Source organism: Mirounga leonina, unplaced genomic scaffold (assembly GCF_011800145.1).
Source record: "Mirounga leonina isolate KUSES-001 unplaced genomic scaffold, KU_Mleo_1.0 Mir_165, whole genome shotgun sequence".
NCBI lineage: Eukaryota > Metazoa > Chordata > Mammalia > Carnivora > Phocidae > Mirounga > Mirounga leonina.
This window is the reverse complement of record NW_023270415.1, coordinates 65515640-65534788: the sequence shown is the minus strand read 5'-3', so window position 1 is coordinate 65534788 and position 19149 is coordinate 65515640. Positions and strand designations below refer to the sequence as shown.

Sequence of the window (19149 nt, the reverse complement as noted above, 5' to 3'; positions counted from 1 at the left end):
AAATGACAGTAACACAACTCCAACTAACTTAAGCAAAAGGGGGATTTATTGGCTCACATAACTGGGAAAGATGGGTGAACCTACACTTAGAATTCGCTGGATCTGAAAACTCAAATGATCTCAGACGTCCTTCTTCCCACTGCCCCCTCCCCCGCCTTAAATTTTTATAAGCCTCAAGAAGGATGTTGATTGGTCCGGCCTGAGTCATGTGTGTACCCCTTGGACCACTCACTGAGGCCAGAGGTGAGGGCCATGATTGGCTAGGCCGGAGTCCCGTGACTCCCATGGCCAGAGGGCCCTGCCCTCGCCTGGTGCCACACCCATAGCCTGCGGTTGGCCCAGGGGGAGAGCAGGTGCATAGAAGCCCTCCCCAGTGGGAAGGGATGTGAGTGCTGTGGGAAGGGCCGGCAAGGGATGCCGGGGGTACAAGCCACCGAGGCTCCGCACGCTTCCTGACCAGAGGAGCGGCACGCGGAGAGGAGGTTGAACAGCAAACCCCGACGTGGTCAGAACGAGATAGATCCTGTTGAAGTGAGCGCTGCAGGAGTTCAGAACAACAGGGCTCCCTGAGAGCCAGTGAGAGAGGTGTCTTCCTTAAACCCAGCTTCCTGTCGCCCAAGATTTACCTTTATTTGGTCTGCTGGGACTTCAGCGAGGCCTGGGAGAACAGGGGACTCGGCAAGAAATGGGGTGGGGGGTTCTAAGAGGGGAAACTGCATGGACACAGGGAGTGTTCAGCCACCAGCAAGCAGGCCAGTGTGGCCACAGGATGAGCTTGTGGAAGGAATTAGCGGATAAGTTGGGAAGTATGGACCTGCTCCCAAGTCTTGTGACCCAAATTCAGCTGTGGGAAGCAAGTCTGAGGTAAAAAGCTTCGAACATACTTTGTTTCACTTTATATCTGTTTTATGTAATATTTTGTTTGTTTTGGGAAATCCCAAACCACTTTTTGATTTCCCATCATAGAAGCAAATAACATAATCTTTGGCTGTTTTTCAGGTTTTTCCAAGTAGATAGTTGCTTCTGTTTTTTCATGACAGCGTTTGAATTAAACTGGTTCTTCAACACTGATGGGTTTCTTCTTTTGTTACACATCGTGGACGGCTAGCTGGATTCCTAGTACTTAACACCCTGACATTGTCTACACTCCTTCATTTCTGCTTCTTGTGTCTTCCTCTCATTTATCTGTCTGGCAAACTCCTCCTGATCCTTCAAAATATAGATCACGTTTCCTTGAAGAGGAAACAGACTATGCCTACTTTTTCTCTCACCTGACAATTAGCACAGGGCTAAATAAATACATGTGTGAGTGAAGGGGGATCTCCCTAGCGTAAGTATGGCACAGACATTTTGTGTCGGTTATGAGTGTATTTGCTTGCAAGTATCAGACAAATTCAATGAGCGGTGGGTTAAACAAATAGAGATTTACTTTTCTCACATATCAAGATGTTTGGAAAGGGAACCTTCGTCCACTGTTGGTGGGAATGTAAATTGGCACAGCTACTATGGAAAACAGTACGGAGTTTTATAAAAAAATTAAAAATAGAACTAATCTGCGATCCAGCAATTCCACTTTTGGGTATTTATCCAAAGAAAATAAAAACACTAATTTGAAAAGATATTTGTACTCCTACGTTCATTGCAGCATTATTTACGATAGCCAAGATATGGAAGCAGCTCAAGTGTCCATGGATAGATGAATTGGTAAAAATATGGTGTATATATAATGGAATATTACTGAGCCATAAGAAAGAATGAAATCTTGCCATTTGTGAAAACACGGATGGAGCTAGAGAGTATTGTGCTAAGTGAAATAAGTCAGGCAGAGAAAGACAAATACCATATGATTTCACTTATATGTGCAATCTAAAAAACAAAACAAATGAACAAAGCAAAATAGAAACAGACTCATTGATACAGAGAACTGGTGATTGCCAGAGGGGAGGAGTTGGGGAGACAGGTGAAATAGGTAAAGGGGACTAAAGAAGTATAAATGTACAGTTATAAAATACATGAGTCATGGGGATATATTTTACGGCGTAGAGAATATAATCAATAACATTGTAATAACTTTGTGTGGTGATGGATGCAACCAGACCTGGCATGGGGATCATTTTGTAACGTAAAAAAATATCAAATCATCATCTTGTACACCTGAAACTGATAGGCTATTGTATGTCAATTACAATCCAATTAAAAAAATAAGTTTGAAACTTTCATCTGTGGCATTGGTTTGGGGGCTCAGTGAAGCTCTCAGAAACAGTCTCAAGATCACCAAGGCATACGATGTCCAAAGGGAGAAAGGAGAGTGGTACCAGCCATGGAGTCGCCTTCTGCGTATGTCTCATTAGCCATTCCTAGCTGCAAGGGAAACTGAGTTTCTCACCTAGGGTTGGGGTATGTTAGTGCTTGGGCAATATCTTGGTTCTGTTAGCAAGGAAGAATGAGGGGCTGGATATTAGCTAGGCAACCAATGGCACCCACTGCATATTTCATCTCCTGTTTCAAGGTTAACAGATTCGAGGTGGAGTTCCGTGTTAAATTTTGTGAAAGTTTGCCCAAGCCCAGCAGGCAAAGGCACTTTGATTATTAATGTCTGTCATAGGTGTGGAATGGGGCATATGGTGTGCTTGGTGTATATTTGCCATCTTTGGTCCAGCCAATAGATTGATCTGTGTGTGAGACCATCTGTTTCCTCCTTCTACCCTTACCCCTCCTGCTCTGTGTGCCGGGAGCCAGACTCCGATGGGCTGGATCAACAGATCCCCTTGCTTTTGGACGTTCTGAATGGGTTTGGCCATGGAAAGGCAGTGGCAGGAGGGCAGAGGATGGGAGGACAATGATGTCCGGGTGTTTATTTCCCCGACTCCACCCCTGCTGGGTCATCATGGTTATTGAAGGCCACATCTCCTTTCAGGTAGCCTCCTCTGTACATCTGTCCTCTATGGGTTCCTGTAACTGCCCTATTTTCCTTACCCCTTCAGGCCAAGCGCCCTACGTCTTCCCTTGTTGGTTTCCCCAAACCCTGCCCACACCTTTGTAAACAATAAACTTTTAACATTTATTATTATTATTTTTTTACAATTATTTATTTATTTAGAGAGACGGGGCAGAGGCAGAGGGAGAGAGACAATCTCAAGCAGGCTCCGTGCCCAGTGTGGAGCCTGTCGAGACACTCGATCCTGTGACCCTGAGATTATGACCCCAGCCGAAATCAAGAGTTAGACACTTAACCGACTGAGCTGCCCAGGTGCGCCCCCCCAAAATTTTATTTTATTATTTTTTAATTTTTAAAGTAATCTCTACCCCCAACGTGGGGCTCGACTCACAACCTTGAGATCAAGAGTCGCACGCTCTACCGACTGAGCCGCCCAGGCGCCCCTGAACAATAAACTTTTAATAAACTCTCCCTAAATCACTCAGTTTCAGTGTTCCGTCTCTTTCCTGCAAGAATCTGGACCAAGGAAGTCTGTAACGCTTTGGGGGCTTGTTCTGGGTGGAAGTGTTTTAAGAGTTTACTGATGGCCATCTTTGTCTCCCCCTTCCTCAAAGTCAAGGGCAGTGTGCCTCCTCCACTCCGCACGATACCTGACTTGCCACACGCTCTGGGATGCACAAAAGTCTTTTTTTTATTGATTTGTATTGATCAACCCCTCAGGGACAATGATGGTGTCTCTGCTGTGGTTTATAAGTACATCCAGCTGTGAGGCGCTCCAGCTGGGAGCTTTCAGGAATCAGTAGGAAGGAGCTGACAGGCTGGTTCTCTCCAGACTGTACTGGGGCAAGCCAGCGAGAGCTGTCATTTCCGAGAGCTGTTGGTTGGAAGTGGCTGGGCGCCAGGTGGCCTGGAAGGACAAGGGTGCCCACACTTGGTGGACCACACGCCCTCCGTCTTGTTCCTGCCTTTGCCTCCCAGCTCCCCAAGGCCTTGGAGTCTACATTCAGAGAACAGGCTCTGTGGCGTGCTGGAGGATTAGGGTTCTCCCCCTCCCCATCCCGCCCCCCCAGCCAGTGTGCCGCAGGAGGTCGGGGAGGAGCCTGTCAATGCCTTCAGAGCAGGGTCGTGAATCACCTGATGATCAGTGTCAAATTGCCAGGTTCTGATTCAGCAGGTCTCGGTGGGAGCCAGAGATTCTATATTTCTAACCAGCACCCTGGTGGGGCTGGGGCCGGGGCTGGGGCTGCTGAACTAGGGAACACACTTAAGTAGCAAGGACTCAGAGCTGAGCCTTCCATTCCAGGAGCCGCCAGCCAACAGGTGGCTGTGTCCATTTAGCATCTTTCCTTCGATTTTTATCTCATAATCTCATCAACCCATCAGAACCGAGTTTCTAGTAACAGGTTTTTGGCTTAAATCAAAAAGAGAAGTGAGTACGTATGAAACTGGAAAGAGAGGATGCTGGCCTGGGGAGTGGCAGGGTCCAGGGACTCAAATGATGTTGTCACTGTTATTGTCACCACCAACCACCTCTTCCACTCATCGCTCCTCTGCTCCTTTATTTTTTTGGCCTCTTCCTCTGGACCTACTGGCTTCCTGTCTTCGGCTGCCGGTGGCAACAGGCTAATCCCACACTGTCATCGAAAAGGGAAAAGGGAGCTCTCTGCCCCAGACCGGAGCGTGCCTGCCCAGCACCGCACCCGGCTCTGGAAAGGGGGCTGGAGCGTCCTGTTGGGGGGGCAGGTCACACCATGGGCAGCACCCCAGAATCAGATGAGTGGAGGGGGAGCCGAGTGGAACCCCACGGGAAGAGACGGTAGAACAAAGACGGGGCAGACAGAAGCAGCAGCGGATCGGGCCCCGCCACTGCTCTTTTCCACCTCCATGAGGCTCCTGTCCGGCTCGCCCCCCTTAAGAACCTCTCCTCGCTTCTGCCACCCTCTCATCCAGCAAAGATAGCCTGACAAATTTTGCCGGATGCTTAAAAGAGCACAACCGTCTTCCCTGTTGTTTTCATTGCAACCGATTATCAAGGCTTTCTTCTTTGTGCAGGAATTAAAATAAATTAAATAAAATAAATTAAAATAAAAAGAGACATGTTCTGGCTTGGTTTTCCCTTTGGAAAAATCCTGTTGGATTTTTGGGATATTTTTGGAAGAGGGGAATAGGGAGAGTTTGGGGGTCAAGGGGAGGAAGGAGAGTATTGGCTACACATGGCAAAGTCTCCAAAACCAGAAGCAGTCTGGACTGTCATCTCTGAGACCTGGGTGCAGCTTCATCCTGTCTGCCTTTCTCACGCCAGCATCCCGTCCAGACACGGAAAGGTACAGCCATCGCACGGCCTGGCCGGGTGTCACTCCCCAGTCAGAGCACCAGGAGGGGAGCGAACATTTGTAGAGCACCTGTGTGCTGGGTACTTTGCATACTTGAGCTCAGTTAATCCTCACAAAGGCCCTGTGGCAAAGATCTGCACCTCCAGGTCTCAGATGAGGGCTGCGAAAAAAGTGAAGTAACCCCACAAGACCACCTAGCTCATGAGCCAGAGAGCTGGGATTCAAACTTGGGTCTGACTGCAGAGCTGGAACTCCTCCCCCGTCCATCTGTCCATTCGTCCATCTGTCCGTCCGTCCATCCACCACCCATGCATCCCACAAATTTCTAGGGAGCATCTCCTCTGTGCCTGACACCGTGCTAGGGCCAGAGGACGTGGGAGAGGGGACAAGATAGACACAATCCTTGTCCTCGTGGAGCTTGCAATGCAGTGGGATGCAAAAGACAGTAAATAGACATATGATGACACGTTGCGGAAAGCAAGATGGTGGAAAATGAAGCAGGGTTGGAGGAAGGCACGGCAGATAGGCAGGGCTGGGGTGAGGTAAGTATGGCGCCTAGGATGCAACTTTTAAGGAGATGCCCGCTCTCGGGGTCCTGTACATCCAGGCCTGGCACTGGCACGTCCCTGGTTCCTTATGTTTTGCACCCAGAGGGGCTTGCTTGCCTCGATCTCATCCTGTCCTGTAGGTGGGGAGTCCTGGAGGGCAGGTGACATTGGTCCAGGTGGCCTGTGGTATCTGGAGCATGAGCTTTGGGGTGGGTGGTGGGGACTGAGCGCGTTCCGCTAAGCAGAAGGCATCTCTGCCTCCTGACTGTGTAGGGGACCAGGGGATGGAGAAGGAAAAAGAGGTAAAGAGATGAGTGGGCAATGTTTCCTGTGTGTGGGGAAGTGGGGGGGACTACCCGAAGAATATGCTTATACACGCTTTACACACATGCTTAGTTTAGATAAACTGGCCAAAAGTCCATTAGTCCCTGGAAAATTAAACACAGAGACCAGAGATTCCCAAAGTGGGTTCCCTGGACCAGCAGCATCAGCCTTACCTGGAAACTTGTTAGCAACACAGATTCTCGGCTTTTGCTCCAGACCTACTGATTCAAAAACTTTAAGTAGCCCTTCCAGGTGATTCTGGGGCCTGCCCAAGTTTGAAAACCACTGGGTAGATGAGTGTCACTGCTGAACAGTGAGGGACTCTTTATTTTTTATTTATTTATTTTTAGTCTAAGATCTTTTTAAATTTAAATTTAATTAATTAACATATAGTGTATCATTAGTTTCAGAGGTAGCGTTCAGTGATTCATCAGTTGCATAGAACACCCAGTGCTCATCACATCACATGCCCTCCTTAATGCCCATCACCCTGTTACCCCATCCCCCCACCCACCTGTCCTCCAGCAACCCTCAGTTTGTTTCCTGGAGTTAAGAGTCTCTTATGGTTTGTCTCCCTCTCTGATTTCATCTTGTTTTATTTTTCCCTCCTTCCCCTATGATCCTCTGCTTTGTTTCTTAAATTCCACATGAGTCTTTCTCTGATTGACTTATTTCGCTTAGCATAATACCCTCCATCCATGTCATTCCAAGTGGCAAGATTTTATTTTTTTGATGGCTGAGTAATATCCCATTGTGTATATATACCATATCTTCTTTTTTAAAAAAATATTTTATTTATTTGACAGAGAGAGACACAGCGAGAGAGGAAACACAAGCAGGGGGAGTGTGAGAGGGAGAAGCAGGCTTCCCGCCGAGCAGGAGCCCGATGCGGGGCTCGAACCCAGGACCCTGGGATCATGACCTGAGCCGAAGGCACTTAACGACTGAGCCCCCCAGGTGCCCCTATACCACATCTTTATCCATTCATTTCTCGATGGACATCTGGGCTCTTTCCACAGTTTGGCTATTGTGGACATTGCTGCTATAAACACTGGGGTGCAGGTGCCCCTTCGGATCCCTACATTTGTATCCTTGGGGCAAATACCCAGTAGCGCAATTGCTGGGTGGTAGGGTAGCTCTATTTTTAGCTTCTTTTTTTTTTTTAATTTTTTATTTATTTTTTTAAAAGATTTTATTTATTTATTTGACAGAGAGACACAGCGAGAGAGGGAACACAAGCAAGGGGAGTGGGAGGGGGAGAAGTAGGCTCCCCGCAGAGCAGGGAGCCCGATGCAGGACTCGATCCCAGGACCCTGGGATCATGACCTGAGCCGAAGGCAGTCGCTTAACCAACTGAGCCACCCAGGCGCCCGTCTATTTTTAGCTTCTTGAGGAACCTCCACACTGTTTTCCAGAGTGGCTGCACCAGCTTGCGTTCCCACCACGAGTGTAAGAGGGCTCCCCTTTCTCCACATAGTGAGGGACTCTCGAAACCTTACCTGGGCAGAGACACAAAAGCCAGCCTTCTCCGAGAAATGGCAGTGTCCTTGTCACCAGTCCTTGGCAGTCCAGGGAGGGTAGTGACTTACCTTGGGTCACGTGAGTGTGAGCAATGGTGCCGCCCCTGGCCTGTGGATCTCACTCCCACTCTGCAGGAGTTTATGAATCTATTTGTGAAGACCCTGGAGGAGGGAGGGCCTATCACGTACTTCTCTGTGTCAAAGAGATATGACAGATTTCCATATCAACACTTACGCCCTGTTTTTAAGACCTCACCAAGACAGAAAGTGAGAAATGTCACGCGAATCGCTCATAACCGCTCTGCAGTGGGGAGGGGCTGAGTTCGAGCCCTTCCCTCATGCCATGCCCCAGCGGCCAGGCAGCAATGAAGAACGAGGAGCAGAGGAAAAGGTTGTAAAAATGTTTAGTCTTTGCTTTATTGAGTTACAACAAATGAGCAACGAGTTAGAAAAAACGTTGTTTTTTTTTTCCAAACTCCCTAGCATTTTCTTTGTGCAGTGTACCCAGATGGGGGGCGATGGGGGGAGGGTTGCAAACACAACTCATATTGCAACATTTACACCAGACAGGTCTCTCGGTTTTTCCTCTTTAAAAGTTAGGACTAACTGGAAAGAAAAAAAAAAGCGCGCTCCGGAATCTAAAATTGGCCCGAAAACAAACACACACACAAACAAAAATCAATTCATGGCGAGGCTTCAAGCTGAAATCTTGTCAAAAACCACACTGAGAAAAGCCCATCAGGAACAGAAATCAAAACCGAAGCTGTTCATCTTTGTACCATCTAGATAGGAAGACCTCTTTTTGTTTTAATTTCATGGAAGTAATGGTAATGCTAAAGAGGTGGGAGCCCTTTCTGCTGGTATCTGAAAAGAGGCTGAAAGGGGGGAGCCACCTGCTCCCCAGGCCTCTGGTGCTGGCTCGGCCCAAGGTCAGCCGAAGAGGCCACGTGGTGGAGAAAACAGACCTACCTCTTGGCAGTTCGGAAAGCCTTGTGCGTAGCTAAACAGGGACCCCAGGGGTGGCTGGGGGAAGAACTGGAAATGGGTCTGATGGGGACGATCTGTCATCTGCAAACCCTCTCAAAGTGGAGACAGATGCCCCAATCCTAGCCCTTCCCACAGAGAAATCGCCCAAATTTCAAACTACTTTAAAAAAAAAAAGAACTCTCCCTACCTAAAATCCAGTAGCTATAATGGCACTAATGCTAACATCCCCCCCCCCCGAAAATTAATAAAATAAAGTTTAAAAAAAAAGAAAAGGAAAAAAGAGAAAAGCACGTGGGATCAGCCCTCCCGCCTGGAAAAAACCTTACAATGGTAGTGCTGGAAAAGGACGTTGCCCTTGATTAAAAAGGTAACAAAATTCCCACATTGTACAAATTGGTTCCAGTATAGCAAGAGGTGGGGGCCGGGGCGAAGGCGCAAACTATTTACAGGGACCCACTGAAAACGCAGTAGTAGGACTTTGGCACTATGAACAATTCCCACCGGTCCTCTGGGCGGTGTGAGTGAGGAAGGGGGTTCTTGTACCCTGCAGCCACGCGCCCGCTAAGTGGTTCCACTTGGAGTCTCTGGCCAGGGTGGCCCACAGCCGGGGAGGGAGGTTCTCTTCTTTCGTCCAAGACAGAGAGTCCCCTTTATCAGCAATGCAGTTCTGACGGACGTCCCTAGGAAGACGACACAAAACCAGAGACAAGATGTCAGGAGATGATCATTCCCTGGGGGGAGGGGGGAGGATTCACTCTGCCTGGCTTTCCTGGGGAGGACCCTTCCAAAGCCATCCTGGGGCTTGCAGGAGAGAAAAGTGCCCAGGTTTGGGGCCAGGTTTTTTTTTTTTAAGATTTTATTTATTTGAGAGACCGAGTGAGCACGAGCAGGGAGGAGGGACAGAGGGAGAGGGAGAAGCAGACTTCCCGCTGATTAGGGGGTTAGGGGCTCGATCCCAGGACCTCGAGATCATGACCTGAGCTGAAGGCAGATGCTTCACCAACTGAGCCACCCAGGTGCCCTGGGGCCAGTTTTTAAAAAGGGGTGTGTGTTTCTGAGCCCAGTCTGACATCACAGGAAGCACCCCCAGAATCAGGCTTTTGAAAACAGGAGGGTTTTCTGGGCAAGTGGAGGTGGTGGCCTGGTATTGGTTACATCATTACAAGGTCCTTTCCTTATTCCTGTGTGTGTGTGTGGCGGGGCGGGGGGGGGGGGCGTAGGGGGGGCGGCCAGACACAGTGGTTCCTAAGAGGTTCCAGAGTCCGACAAACTGGATTCAGGTCCTAACTATTTTGTTTACTGACAGTTGGGCCATACACATGTGCCTTAAACTCTCTAGGGCTTAGTTTTTGCTTCTGTAAAATGGGTAATAATAGGTGCTGATTAAGTAAGCTGACATGTTACACCCCAGCGTTTGGCACAGTGTCCGGTACGCAACTACATGGTATTATATACCTTTGTTGTTTTGTTAGGTGCAGCCTTTTCCAAGCATGGTAGGATCATAACAAGATGAGACATTTTAAGGGTATTTTTAATTTGATGTTCATATCAACCCAATGGTGTGTGACCATTATTCCCATTTTACTGCTGAGGAGACTGAGCACAGGGAGGCTAAATACTTTGCCCAAGATTATACAGCTAGGAAATGGCCCAGTCAGGATGCCAACCCAGGCAATCTCCAGAGTCTGTGCTCATAACATATGAACGGTATTTATTAAGAGCCCGTATGGAGAAATGCTTCATTCTTATATTCTGTGAAGTGATGAAAACAGTGCAAGGACCCTCTGATGAGTTGAATTGTGTCTCCTCAACAAGCTATATTGATGTCCTAATCCTCAGGATCTCAGAATGTCACCCGATGTGGAGATTCCTTTATAGAGGTAAGTAATCAAGTTAAAAGGAGGTCATTCGGATGGCCCCTAATCCAATACGACTGGTGACGTCATAAACAGGAGATCCAGACGCAGGGAGGACACCACGCGAAGACAAAGGCAGAGACCATGGTGATGCATCTAGAAGCCTACGGATGCCAAGGGCTGCCAGCTACCCACCAGAAGCTAGGAGAGAGGCGTGGAACAGACTCTCCCTCGCAGCCCCCAGAAAGAAACCAACCCTACCAGCACCAGACTTGCAGTCCCCAGGACTGTGAGAGAATACAGTTCTGTTGTGTAAGCCACCCGCTGGAAGGCAGCCCCAGGAAGTGAAGACGGACCGCCCTTATTGCTCCGTGGGCTCCCGGGATCTGGAGCTCCGGCCAGAGGAATCCCAGGGGAGGGCGCAGGGCTGGCAAGGGGACAGCACTGGTCCAGTGCGGGCACAGGGACCACCGCCGGCCTCCTGCGAACTTGGCCGAGTGGAAAGAGCGCAGTAGTGGGGATCCAGGCTCTGCCCCGTCACTTCACGTCCCCGAGACTCGCTTCCATACTTCACACCTGCTGGGCCGCTGCGAGGGTCACAGAGGAGGAGTGCCAAGCAAGCAGGTGCTCCCCAAATACTGCTTCATTTTTCCGTGAGAAAGACCAGGCGTAAAATCGGGGCCTTAGGGGTCAGTGAGCTCCCCTCTGTGTGTGTGTGTGTGTGTGTGTGCACGCGCGCGCATGCAAGGAGAACTATTTTCTTTCCCTCTCAAAAATGGGACGGAACCCGTCCCTTCAAGTGAATGGCACGAACTCTCCCACTTTTAGACAGACCTCAGTATTAAGGTGGTTCTTCATCTGGCAGTGTTAGGATTCCCTGTGTCATTTCTTGTGGACATGAACACACATAATGCTCCAACCCGATGTATTAATGAAGAAAAGAACTACCGAACAAAGCCCTTAAACCAGCCCCCCGCCCCCCGCCCAAAACAGACTGCAAGGGCCAAAGGGTGACCCAGAGAACAAGAGACAGAGCTGCTTTGCAGCGACCCCGGGGGTCTGTGGATGGCTCTGCGCCCTTGGGAGCACCTTTGACACCGCCGGACTTGAGCTCTCCTTGACCTCTCCCAGGGTGCGTCGCAGTGGCCAGGGCTGGGGGTCCTGGCCGAGCTCTCAGAGCGAGGCTGGGAAGCTGCTGGAAACAGAAGGGAGGGACACAGCAGTGGCCCAGGCGCCTCCCCCGGGGGCAGCCCGGGCTAGCCATAGGCTGCCTCCCCGGAAGGCCTTGCTCCCCAGTGCGTTGGGGTCTCCTTGTGAAATGCTCCTGCGCCTGGGCATCCCCAGCACAACCGTATCACGCTGTCTTCAAACTGCCTGGTCAGTTGTACATCCTGTGAGGACGAAGACGGGGCCCACAGCGTTCACGGCTGACCCCTGTCCCCCCTCCCCGCACTGGCTCTGGCCCCCACAGGATACTCCGAAGTTCATTAGTGAATGAAAAAGGGGAAAAGCATGGTGCTTTTGGAGGGGCGGCTGGTTACACAAGGTTGGTGACAGAGCCCCCACCTCAGGTTTTTATTTTCGAGTAGCACAGTGATTTTGAGGATGTGGCCGCTTGCTAATCCCCTGGGCTTCTAGCTGCAATCTTACCCCTGGGTCAGAGACATTCCCCTCTGCAGAGAACCAGTGACCCGATGGATTGATTACTTGATCCCGCGGAGCACCGGATCTCAGCTTTGGGAGGAAACAGAAAGGTCATCGGGCCCTTTGCTTATGGCCACTATTCAAACACCTCTACCAAGCAGACACCCAGCCTTTCCCTAAACACTGCCCAGGACAGGGGACCCTCTGCCTCCCGGCCCCTTTCTATCTTGGGGATGGCTTGGAAGGTTAAAAAGTACTATCCAATTCTTTAGCAAAATCTGCCTCTTTATTACTTTACCCATTAGGGAAACATGAAACAATTAGAATTCTTTCCCCGTGTGATACCTTTCTGTTTCTCCATCTCTTTAATTTTCCCTGTAGGGATTTCCCTAAGCCCTGCGGACTCAGGAGAGAGTAACACTGTACTCCGTGAGAAAGAAAAACAAGCACTGTGATAGTGATTTATTATCTGAATAATATTTGAGTCAAACTTTCTTTTCTTGAGAGGGGGCATGGTCTGATTTTAATTAGAATTGGGGAAAGGGGGCGCCTGGGTGGCTCAGTTGGTTAAGCGACTGCCTTCGGCTCAGGTCATGATCCTGGAGTCCCGGGATCGAGTCCCACATCGGGCTCCCTGCTCTGCAGGGAGTCTGCTTCTCCCTCTGACCCTCCCCCCTCTCATGTGCTCTCTCTCATTCTCTCTGTCTCAAATAAATAAATAAATCTTAAAAAAAAAAAAAATTGGGAAAAGGAAAACAGGGTGGCAGGGAGAGGGATTAAGCAATTTCCCAGGGGACCAGGAAGACTCCATCCCATCCCAAATCGTTCCCATGCCAGGCCTTGGTCAACTCAGGCACATCTCGCCAAGACACATCTGGCCAGCGCTCTTTCCCTGCAACAGTCTGGGGAGCCTCTGGGCTTGGGGAAATTGCTGAGACTTAAAAGCCAGGTAAATCTGCCCCCAGGCTGCTTGCAAGGAGGCTCCATGGCGGAGGGAATCAGAGGGGCTACTGGCTCTTCCCGCCCTTTTTCCATCCGAGGACATTATCCAGAGGAGTCCAAAGAATTTGAGCATACAGAATTGTATTTTAAACTCACAAGGCACAGCCCTCGTGTTTATGCATGTGGATTTGGGTTTGAAGGCAAGCTCCCCCACTTTCCAGCTCAGCGATCTTAGATGAGTTACCTTTCTGGGCCTCAGTCTCCCCCACCATAAGATGAAAAAAAAAAAAAAATGTTGACTTCAGAGCATTGTCAACACATGCAAAGTGCCTGGCACAGTAAGGGCTCAGCTTCCCACCCCCACCCCTCTGAGATGCAATTAACACCCAATGGCATGAGCTTGCACAAGTGGGGCCCCAACTGAAAAAGTCAACTTGGAAAGGCAGGAAGCAGTTGGCCAAGGTTGTCCCCATATAGAAGAGTCAATTCAGAGTAGGCAGCTGAGCATTGCTGATGCTAATGCCCCCTCCCTGCCACCCTGATTAGGGGATTTCACCTGTATTATTTCATTTAATCTTGACAGCAACAGACAACTCTGTTAATGCTATGGACTGAATTATGTCCCCTCCCCCACCATTCATCTGTTGAAGTCCAATCCCCAATATGACTGTATTGGGAGATGGGCCTTCAAGGTGATTATGGTTAAATGAGGTCATGGGGGTGGGGCCCTAGTGTCCTTATAAGGAGTGCACATGCACAGAGGAAGGACCAGGAGAGCACACAGAGATAAGGTAGCCGCCTGCAAGCCAAGGAGAGAGGCCTCACCAGCCACCAACCCTGCTGGCACCTGGATCTTGAGCTTTCAGTCCCCAGAAGAAGGGTGAGGAAATAAATCTATGTTGTTTAAGCCACTCAGTCTGTGGTCTTCTGTTCTGGCAGCCCTAGTTGGCTAATGTCTTAAGTATTAAGGTTATAGAAACTTACTCATAAGAGAGAATAAAGTAATGGGCATGTGGATGCTCTAGAATTTTCCACCATCCATCCTCCATTTACCACTAGGGCAGAAAGGTCTGAACACCCGGATCTCTGCAACATGACTTTCCTTTCACTCCTTCCTGGAGTATCTCAGCGTGCCCCAACCTTTCTGTACAGGATCATGCACGCAGAATCATGTAGAGTCTTCTTTACTGGTGAGGCAGAGGAGTTTCAAGGGAAATTTGGGTTATACATGAGTCCCCCTAGCACTCTAGCTTTTAGCCCTGGTATGTCTATGAAGTGTGAACTCAGGCAAATCACAGCCACAATGGCTACCTTTTAGGTCCTCTGATGTCTTAAGTTCCCTCTGGCCTCAGGGCCTTTGAGTATGCTGTATCTTCTGCCTGGAACGCTGGCCCCCTCCTCTCTGCTCAGCCAGCAAGTACTTGACTTTTTGGATTTCATTTATTAGCTCTCCAGAGAAAACTCCCCCAACCACTTAAATCAAATCTAATTCCCCTATTCCATATTCTCACAGGCTATGTACCTTTCCTTCAAAAAACTGGTCAGCATGGCAGTCTTTCCTTTCTGTTTGCTTAAAGCTTCATTCCTGACTAGACTGTGGGCTCCATGAGGACAGGGACATGCTGGGCACCACAGCCCCCAGGGTCTGGCAAATACCACAAATACCTGATGCACGAAGGAGCCAAGTCACTTACGATGGATGCCTCTGGACTGGTGACTTCCTCTCCCTGGGGCCCGCATCCTTCCTCTGACACATGAGGGAACTTAGACTTCATGGTTCCTAAGTTGCTACAAGCTTCCCAAAGCACAGTGAGAGTTCCTAACGTGAGAAGCTCCAGAATTAGGTAAATGGAAGTGGTCACATTTAACTCTCCATTAGGCGCCGGGGCAGCGAGGCTAATGTGCAGTCCCTGAGAAGCATCACCCAGTAAATACCCAGTGAGGGGTTCTCCAGCAGAGCTTTTCCTTCAGCTGCTCACACACATGGAAAGCAAACTGTCCACAGCTCCTCTATTCTGCCTGCCATCAGCCAATGGGGCTACTGAGTGATGGAAAACAGTGAGGAGGAGCAAAGGATTGAAATACCAGATTCCAGACAACTGAGAGCCAACTATGTTTGTTAATTCTCAGGGTGGTTCAATACACTGCTATTACGCATCCACTCTGAATCAGGCACTGGGGACTCAGAGATTAATGGGATATGGTCCCTGTGTTCAAGGGTCTGGTGGAGGAGAGACAGGGAAACAGATAATTACATTTTCATCCATCCATCCATCCTTCCATCCATCCATCCATCCATCCTTCCACCCATCCACTCATTCAAATATCTGTATTTAGACAGCTAATCTGAACAGATGTGAGGGCACACATATCCTGGATCCTAAATTGTAGCCAGGATGCAACACTTGGTAGCCTTGAATTTTTGAAGCAAGCTGAACTATAGAAAATATTTTTCTGGCATTTCACAAACTTTATCTCTTCTCCAAAGCCATCCCTAATCATGAGTTGGAAATTGTCACAAATTGGGAGGTAGCAGAGTTAGTGAATGAGTACTTGTGTATTAGTTTTTTGTTTTTTTTTAAAGATTTTATTTATTTATTTGAGAGAGAGAAAGCACATGAGAGGGGGGAGGGTCAGAGGGAGAAGCAGACTCCCTGCCTAGCAGGAAGCCCGATGCGGGACTCGATCCCGGGACTCCAGGATCATGACCTGAGCCGAAGGCAGTCGCTTAACCAACTGAGCCACCCAGGCGCCCCATGTATTAGTTTTTGTGTGTAGTATTAAGAAATGGCCAAGTCCTGTTGGTCCGGCCAGAGCTATACTGGTGCTGCCCCCGTGATTGGGTCAGGAGCTGGCCTGACAGACAAGAGATGGCCTTCAGACTCCACCACCTGCGAGCTGGGGAACCCAGGGCAAGTCTCTCTGAGCCTCAGTTTTGCCCTCTGCAAAATGGGAAGAAAGCCACACCTACCTCCACGGGGGATGAAGTGAAGTTTAAATGATTTACTGGATGTGCTTAGAAGAATCCCAAGCACATGGCATAGACCAGTAAATAGAAACTCTTAGTAGTAGGAGTACTGGGATGTTCCATCTGGCCAAACATCGAGGCATATGTCTGGCCATGTGTGGCTCAAGTATTCTGACTCATTTTTCGGAAAGGAGGAATTTATTGTTCAGCCTCTCACCAGGACAGGTCTCTCAATGGATGGCTCGATAATTAGACCCAGAGGTTGAATCAAGACAACACAATTCAAGGTTTGGAAAGGACTCCTTATCTTTCTGTCTAACCTCAAGCTGAGGGAGCCCGGCCTGAGTCGGACGCTGTCGTAAGCCTTGGGAAGCTTTAGCAGAGGGGATGTTTAACTCCAACCGAGGGGGAAACCCAGGCGTCTGCTCTCAGGGGCTCACCCAAGTTCATCCTCTCTCTCTCTCTTTCTCTCTCGTATATACGGCCCCTAACACCTTTTCTGAAGCCAAAACTGTGCATTATTTTCAGGATTACTGTATGTGTAACAACTGAACTCAACTGCAGCTTCCTAAATAAATATGTGTTTAAATAAAGGCATCACTGAATATTTATGAATTTCAAGAGACCCATGTGTTCAGTTCATAAAAGCTGTGAAGTAATTTGGAGGGATTTCTTCCAAGTTGAAAGGTTCCTTTAAGGGGTGCCTCTGTCCAGGATGCCACCCCCAGTGTGGATGGCAGACCGTCTCTCCACATAGTGGCACCTCGGAAATATCAGGAAGCCAAGTAGGGATGTCAGATGTCACCAGGTGTCGAGCAGATCTTAGCATCTTGTTTAGGAACATTTTTCAGCTCATGCTTGTGGCGTTTACCATAAAGAAACGTAAAAGGGGGTATCTGGGTGTTCCTGATTTTTTTTTTTGTGGGGGAGAGAGGGGAAGAAAGCAGCTAGTTCCTTCATCTCCGAATTGTCTAATGTTTAATGGTCGATTCTAAACACCCTAGGTATTCCCCACCTCCCAACCCCACTGCTGGGGGGTCAGCCGGAAATAGGGAATTTCCATCAAAAATAGAGAGCCAGAGACAGCTGTAGGAGCCAGGGCTCTGGGGTGGAGCCAAGGGGCTGGGAGTATGGGGTAAGCTCCTTGGTTTCTGAGCCTCAGTTTCTGGGTTTATAAAAATCCAGAGGGGCACTTGGGTGGCTCGGTTGAGTGTCTGACTCTTGAGTTTGGCTCGGGTCATGATCTCAGGGTCATAGGATCGAGCCCATAAATCTTAAAAAAGAAAAAAAATCTAGAGAAGCTTACCTGTCAGCATCACTAGGAGCACTGAGTGAGACCATCTGTGGCCAGAGCACTTAGCCCCGCCTCGGATCCTCAGGAGGCCTTGTACCGCTCCCTTCCATCCTTCTGCCCTTCCCTCCAAAGCTTCTCTTTGTGGTTCTAGCATTGTGTCCCCTCTTTGTGTTTCTCTCGGGCCTCAGGTCAGGGGCCACACGGTGACAGCCAACATAGGTGGGCATTTTCAGCTGTTGGTGGTGGTACAGCTTGGAGGAGAAGGCATGGGGACAGGTGGCCACAGGGGCGTCCGTCTAGAGGCCTCCCTCTAGACAACCCCCACTCAGGGATGGGGATCTGGAAGTGTCACCCGAGCTCACTCTGGGAGACAGGGACACTTAGCATTCTCATATTCAAACTTGCAACACGACTGGTTCGGAATAGCTTTGCCTGCTGGGGAAAACCATCGTCTTTTCTTCCAGTTGCCCTTTCCCATCATCCTGAGCCCCACACTCAGCTTGCTGGCTATGCCCCAACTCTCTTGGCTCCTCAACTGTACCATTCCTTCTCTGCCTTGTCTGCTGCTTCCACATGAACCACTCTTCCTTGTTGGTGCACTGGTTAACTCCTTCCCCTCAGCTAGCCCCTGAGACAGATGTCCCTTCCTCCAGGCAGCCTGCCCTGACCTCAGCCTGGGTGCCCCTCCTGAGTGCTCCCGTGCACAGCTGTGCACGTCCCCATCACCCCATGGATCACCCCGGCCAGTAAAGGAAAGAGCAATTTCCTCTCTCCTCAGCCTGACTGAGTTCCATGTGAGTGAGGACTCTCATCTGTCTGCTTCATCCCGTTAACTTGGTGCTTAGCACAGAGCCTGGCACACAGTACGAGTGCAGAATGGATTTGCTGAATTGAACTGAACACTATTGTCTGCTCCACGGCAGGAGGAAAAAGCAATCACGTAGACTTCTGTCAGGCACTGGAAAAGGTCAAGGATGGAAGACAAGGCAAACAAGGAGCTTTCAGGCAGATTCTGACTGGACAAAAAAATATCGCTCCCTCATTTCAACAAGGAAGATATGAGTGGGGCTGGTAGGGTTTCAAAAGAAGGCAGGAAAATAGCCAGAGGGAGGAACCAGGGTAGCCAGATGGTGGGGGGCAGTGGGTACTCTCGGTGGCCTCCGTAGCCTTTAGCCCCCTCCTATCACCAGCCCCTCCCCGCTGTGCTGCATCCTCACCTGTAACCCATGACCACTCCCTCCTGAAAAGTCGGGGTAGGGGGGCAGGGGGGAAGAAGACTTGCTGGCATCTGCAATTGGCTGTCCCTTAAATCGCTCTTTCAGTAGCTGATAGAACTGGCTAAAACAGGGTTTCCAGAAAACTTTATTTTGTTGCCAGGCACCTTATCTTACTACAAAATAAATGAGTCGATGAGTGGCTGACCAAAGTTGTCTGAACTCATTAATAAAGAGGTATGGTAATTTCCAGGGCTCCCTTGGGAACCTTTTCAATCATTCTGGAGGTTCTTACCTTTATTTTATTATTTGAAAAGATGACGCGGGGGGCGGGAGGCGGGGTCCCCTTCTGTTGCCTTTTAAGTGACCTCTGGAGAAGCCCATCCAGGCAGATTGTAAATCGCACATCTTCCTCCTGGTTCCAAGCTGCCCTTGGAACTTTTCGGCTTTGGCCAAGGTGATCTCTGCCTCCTGCACCCCTCTCCCCGCTGCCCCCTCTACTCTAAACCCACCACCAAGCAGGCGGCTGGGCTTTTAGGCCTTGATGTGCACAGACCTCTCATGAAAGCACAAACACCAGG

At 49.4% G+C, this 19149-nt stretch overlaps 1 protein-coding gene across 2 annotated transcripts in view; it reads right to left on the bottom strand.

Moving 5' to 3' along the window:
- Positions 1-8050: 8050 nt before the first annotated feature.
- ZHX2 (zinc fingers and homeoboxes 2) overlaps positions 8051-19149 on the bottom strand; it is a 155531-nt gene continuing 144432 nt past the window's right edge. For both annotated transcript variants that reach the window (XM_035011842.1, XM_035011843.1), the window contains exon 4: positions 8051-9330. The gene's annotated coding sequence lies outside the window, so the exon portion shown is untranslated. The remainder of the gene's footprint in view (positions 9331-19149) is intronic.